Source organism: Lutjanus erythropterus, chromosome 7, assembly GCF_056507025.1.
Source record: "Lutjanus erythropterus isolate fLutEry1 chromosome 7, fLutEry1.hap2, whole genome shotgun sequence".
Lineage (NCBI taxonomy): Eukaryota > Metazoa > Chordata > Actinopteri > Lutjaniformes > Lutjanidae > Lutjanus > Lutjanus erythropterus.
Genome location: NC_139323.1, coordinates 4377328 through 4383826, shown reverse-complemented (window position 1 = coordinate 4383826; position 6499 = coordinate 4377328).

Sequence of the window (6499 nt, the reverse complement as noted above, 5' to 3'; positions counted from 1 at the left end):
GTTTATCTCTAGTTTTGCAGAAGACTGAGCTACTATTCTAAAATTTAAATTATTTAAATTGAGTAGTCTTACATTTACAAATAAAATAAATACAAAAAATTTTATATTGCACATTATTTAGTATAACATCATTATATGTCTCTGGTAGGAAAAAGTTCTATTTCATACTAGATTTAAAAAAAAAAGAACTATGAACATGAACTAGTTCATTTTAATCTGTGTGAACTGTGTGAACTTGCACAGCACTGTGTGCTACACGCCTCTGAGAAAACTGTTGTTATTTCGGCACCTCGAAGTTTGACTTTAAGTCAGGTTTAATCATACAGTCACACATTGTTCTTGTGCTATTTGTTTTTGTGTCACCGTCACGCTGTATCACAGAAGTGATTCCTTCTGCTGAAGTTTCCTGTTGCTACCTTAAAGGGGTAGTTCAGATTTTTTGAAATGGGATTGTATCAAGGTATCAGTTGAGTGCAGATCCCCACCGGACAACAGATAATGAAGCACCTACTGCAATGTCACCACAACTGCCAGATGCAACCAGCTGAGATTTGCAAAGTTCCACCAACATTAACATGACCTCCATATACACTGTTCTGAACTGAAACAAGATCTCAAACTGAAGCAGCTGTTGATCTCTTGCAGCCCCTAGTGGACAGTTAAGAAGAGTGAGAAATCAGCTGTCAGTGGTCGTATAAAACAGAGCAGTCAAAAAATAGAATTACTGTGTCACAGTTGTTTGTCTCCACCAACCAGTCAAGTTACAGTTTACATCCATGTTCTGTCCACACTCATATAATGTCTGTAGTGAAGAATGAAGGAATTTAATATGGTTCTTACCACTATATTGACCTGAAACTTTGATGGAATTTAATAAAAGCTATTAAGTGTATTTTTTGACAAAATGAAAGTTCTCACAACACATGTGTGATTTCAGTGAATATTTCCAGGTAGAAACATGCTGTCTTCACTATTTTTACAGAGGAGGACAGAGGACTAATAAAGAGCTGAACATGATGATGTCACAGTGAAGTTGACCTTTGACCTTTTGGAAGAACAACGTCATCAACTCATCCTTTTATCTTGTTAGATATTACTAGGGAATTTTGTCATGAATTCTAGTTTTATGGCAAAAAATGAAAAACAAAGCTTGACCTTTGACCTCTGACCACAGAAATCTAATCAGCTCATCCTTGAAGTGGACACTTGAAGCAGATACGAAGAGATTCCCTCCAAGTGTTCCTGAGAAACATCTTCACAAGAATGTGATGACCTGAAAACATGATGAGTAATTTAAGAAAGGGTTTTCAAGGTTTTTTAAAACAAAAAAACAAAAAAACAAAAAAAACCAAACTGTGAATCACAGACGTCTTCAGAGGTGGCAAATGTACACAGCTTCTTCAGACTGTCTCTGTGCAAAGCTAACTGAAGCTCACCTTTTCTCTGTGGTTTCATTAAACGCCTGTTATGTCACTTTCATCTTGTTTCGTCTGTCATGTGTGATATGCACTGGTGGAAAGGCAGCACGCAATGATGCAAAATAAAAATAATCAATAATTCCTCTTTAAAAGGAGATTCTCGTAGTTTTTCATAACATCTGACTGCACCTTCATCCTTCATTTGTACTTGTGAGCTGAAGGTTGGCAATTTAATGAACATAAATCTAGATGTTAAACAAATGTTAGAAAAATCAGGTACTGCACAGCTTCAAACCCTGACCAGGTTTCTGTTGAGTCTATGACTTTAAAAACGGGTGGAAAAAAGTTTTGGCAGGTGTTTTTTTGACTGTCAGGATCAGTGTTTGTGGTTGTTACACTCGTTTCATTTCTGAAGTGCTCCATTACCCCTCTGTTCTAAACAGGACTGAAGGCATTCATGTTTTCTTACAATAAAGTTTTCATTTCTCCACGCACTCTAAATAAAAACTACACAAAGTATTAGCAACTGTAGCATTACTGTCACATCTTTCCTTTGGCACAGATTAAAATTCTACCCTTGCTAGAATGATTTTCATGCTGTTTCCAACACGAGGTAGTGGTGCACTTCGGCCTCTTGTGGCCAAAATGAGTAATTACAACAACAAACCCTGAAAAATGCTCACCTATTTCACAGATGAATATGGAAGCCCATTTCCACCGGTGAAAGAAATAAAAATATCCTCATGATAAGTCATAGTCGTGAGATAAAAAGGTCATAATTCTGAACTTAAAATAAAAAATAGGAGATAAAAAGTCAAAATTATGGGATAAAAGTTGATATTATAGGCTAAAAATTCAAAATTAAATTGATCACCAGTTTTTGGGGGTTTTTTCTCACTTGTCTCTCAGGGCTTTGGCACAAGTTATAATTCTGGAAATGTAATTTCAGATCAGCAGTATAATAGACACATACTACATATAATTGTACAGTGTATTGGTGAGGCAGTGCAGTGTACTATGACACTGTGTACAGTGTGTAGTAGGAGACAAGTAACTAGCAACAGAAATCATACAGTGTGTCCACATATTATCTGTCAAATTAACCTTGAACATGAAGCTCAAAATCATCTTTGTCATTGAACAAAACAAAACACAATCTAAACTGTGAGAGTTCATAGATCAATTATACATGGAGAGTCTACATCTGCACACAGACATCACTGATGTGTTCTACTGTCATGAGGTCACGCTGAGCTGGACTGGTGGTAACATGGACTCTAGTGCCTCTCTGTGGTCACTGCTGGTACTACTGCTTGAACAAACCACAGAGTTTCATTGTATTTTTCCCCTCAAACCAAACTTGTTTTACACTGTAAATATGAGCAAGACCACATTCGTACTATCTGATATGGTAGAGAGGATTATTGTATACAGTTAGGATATCTTTATTGTCCACTCAGGGAAATTTGTTACGCAGCAATGCATGGAATACAAAATATTTTTATTTGACTACTGGCCCAGTCCTTGAAGAGCAGCTGGTTTTAATTGATCACCAGAATGATTGTTTTTCACTCAGTTCAGCTAACTCTATTTTTAAAAAAAATCATTTTAACTTTTTAATTTAGTGGAAGTGATCTTTGGTCTCCATCATTTTTATCAAAGCACAAATATGTTGCTCACACTGTCAAGTTCAGATGCGGAAAGAGTACTGAAAATCTGTATTCAAGTAGTAGAACTGTTACATTACTGAGATATTACAACTACAAGTAAAACTACTGGTTTTAAAATAAATATTTACATAAAAGTACAGAGTATTCTTCTTCTAAAAAAAAAAAAACTCATATCATTACTTACTTTTTAATCGTTGATGTTTAATGTATTATCAATAGCAGGCATCATTGGAAATTTCAGATCTTCAGTCTAAATTACTCCCAATCAGTGGTAGAAAGTAACTAAGTACATTTACTCAAGAGATATAATTTGGAGATACATGCACTTTATTTGAGTATTTCTGAGGGTAATATTGTACTTTTTTCTTCACTATATGTATCTGACAGCCTTAAGTTACATTTTTTGAAATTAATATTTTCCACAAATTAACACACAAAAGTTAATCAAACTCAGTGAACTGTTTAAGATTAAAGGAGTGGTTCCCATGTTTAAGACTTGTGACCCGTTACAAAACTGCAGTGTCTAGCTGGGTGCCATTTGTCACATTTTAGTAAGATTTTAGTACACTTACCCTCTAAACTTGATATCTTTGGAGGCCCAAAGAGGGAAAACTCTCTTCCTCTGACCAGAGGATATATAAATATATAAAGTTAAATGAATCTGATTTATGTAGGGGAAAGAAACAAACAAGAGTTTGCTGATGATATCATGCTGACCTTTATTTCACTTAAAATTCAATAGCCACTCCTTTAGTTTAGCACTTCCTGTTTCTGCTCTTCTCTGATTGGTTGAGGTCAGTTTAGATAAGCAACATTAAAAATCACCTCACCAGTAAGTTCAGACTGGGAAAAATATGCAGTCCTGCTGCTCCTCATATAATATTGCCACATGTGACCCTCTGTACAGACTGATGAAGGCTTACCTGAGTTTGGGTGCTGAAGACTGCAGGGGGAGGTGGAGCTGTCGTCATCTGAGGTTTTCAGTCAGTGGCTGCTAAAGGATGCAGGTGAAGGACGGAGCAGCATTTGAGTGTTGGAGGCAGACGGCAGACAGACAGATGTGGAGATGGAACTGGTTGGTGGTAGTTGAAGGCAGTGGCTGGGGTTGAAGCTGGGTACCAGAGGGGACCACAGCTGAGTTCTGTCTGCTGTAGGTGAAGGTGGAGGCCAAAGCTGCTGGAGGAGGCAAGAGGCGTGGGTCACTAACAGAAGGTACAGACAGTTGGTGGAGGAGCAGACTGTTACTGTGGCTTGGAAGAAGAAGTTGTGTGGAGTGGAGAGGAGTGTGGACTTTTAACTGGCTAGTAGAAGATGTTGGTGAAGGTCTGGACTTTATTTACTGTCACAATATTTCACAATATTTGCTGCAGTGACATTATTGTGCACACAGAAGCACCTTTCACATCCATCTGTGTAAGTTTTTTTCATGGCTTACACTTATACTTATTTCAATGAACTATGTTAAATAATATTTAATATTTAATATTTAATAATTGTATAAATAGTCAAGCTAATTTTAATGCGACAGTTTTCTGAAACAAAATAAAATTCTTTACCAAAATAAATCAGATATTGTTTGTCAAACATGTTCGAACAGTTTGCTATATAAATTTCTGATGATAATAATGATAATAAAACCTGCAAGCAAGATTTAAATGGGGTCCAAACAGGTTGCAAAAAAACATACATTTTTGTAACATGAGACCAGGTGCTGATGACTTGAAAGATTAAAATTATGAAAAATGTATAAAAATTGTTCAGAAAAATATATGTTGGGCTTCTGAATTGACCACAGGTTGCAGTGAGGCAAATGTTTGTCACAATTCAGCAGATGTGCAGAAGAAAGTTCAGCTCTGAATGATTGTTATACAAATCCATGAAACTTTAAGGGATATAAACGTTTTGCAGTTGTGGTGCCCCCTAGAGGTGAAACAGAAGTCACTAACAGTCCTGGCTCGATTTTCACATTGATATCTCAATGCATCCATGAATTATCATCAAGAAAGAATCATAAAAGTTCTGATTTTTAAAGCAGAAGACACAGGATGAAATAGGATACAAATGAACAATTAAAGTGGTGACAGAATTTTTAGTCTATGGCAAGCCGTTTCCAAGATAAGTGCAAAAATGTAACCTTGTTTGTTATGGTACCTCCTTGAGATCAATGAGTGTCATTTATTTGTAGTGGGTGAAATTTGCAAACCATCTGCCAGTTTTGGTGAGTTTTCATCTTACAGTTTTTGCTGCACCAACACTTAAAGTAGAGAAAAGAAAGAAAGAAAGAAAGAAAGAAAGAAAGAAAGAAAGAAAGAAAGAAAGAAAGAAAGAAAGAAAGAATAGTGAGAGGACAGAGGTAGGACAGGTTAAGTACAAAGGTAAGTTAAACAGACAAAGCAGTGATGACAGTTGGATTGAAAGTAATATTGGCTAAGAGGAAATATAATATAATAACAACCCCAGGAAATGAATGTAAAAATAGGTATTAAATGTAGTGGTACATACTGATAATGAATAGCGATAGTGTCAAATGTCAAAATCACAGAAAGACGAGACAGACAGAAACAGACAGTGACTGAGAGAGAGACAGACAGACAGTCATTTTAAACTGTTAATAATTTCAAACCTTGAGCTGCTTCAGGTGTAATTGTCTCTGTATGAGGTTTTAACTGCTAAGAACTCAGGTTGGTGAAATTGACCAATCACCTGTGAGCAACAGCACAGTCAATATTAGATTCTCCAGAAAGAGGCAAAGGTTGAGACAACGTACCTCTCAAACTACAGCTGTTTAATGAAACACTGTAATTGCTACAGCTAAAAACTGCATACAGTGAGTAAGAGGACAGGTTGCTGAACTCGATGGTGCAAATTTTATTTCTGTGGTGTGAAAAATGAGGCCAGCCCCCTGATAGAAAAACTGGGATCATCTGCTGTCTTCCACAAATGCTGGATCTCGCTTAACATGGGAGTGAATGGGGCAATTGGTTGGACTTGTTGTCCTTTTGGACCTCGACCAGCCAAAACCATTTGTCCGTTTGCTTCGGCAGTCACACCTCTGTAACCGGCACGACTTTTCCTACAATCTGATGTATAGTTTGTGTATATAGAGTGAACACTGAGGCTGTGGCCGTGAGTTTAAAAGAAACTTTCTAGATGATTTTACAGCTCCTCTCCACTCACACCCATTATAAAGTCTGAAACAGACTGAAAATCTCCCAGAACCAATACTGTGATCTCGTCAAAACAGTTGGAGTTATGGAAATGTTGTTTACTGTGAATAAAGGCCACAGTCTGGTGAACTGTTCAAACTCTGAATGACTTCTCTTGTTAAAGTATGGCAAAGCCACATGGCGTCAAAGAGGGGTGATTTTTGAGTGGCTTTCACAAAAATTCCATTCACTTTGAATGGGATAT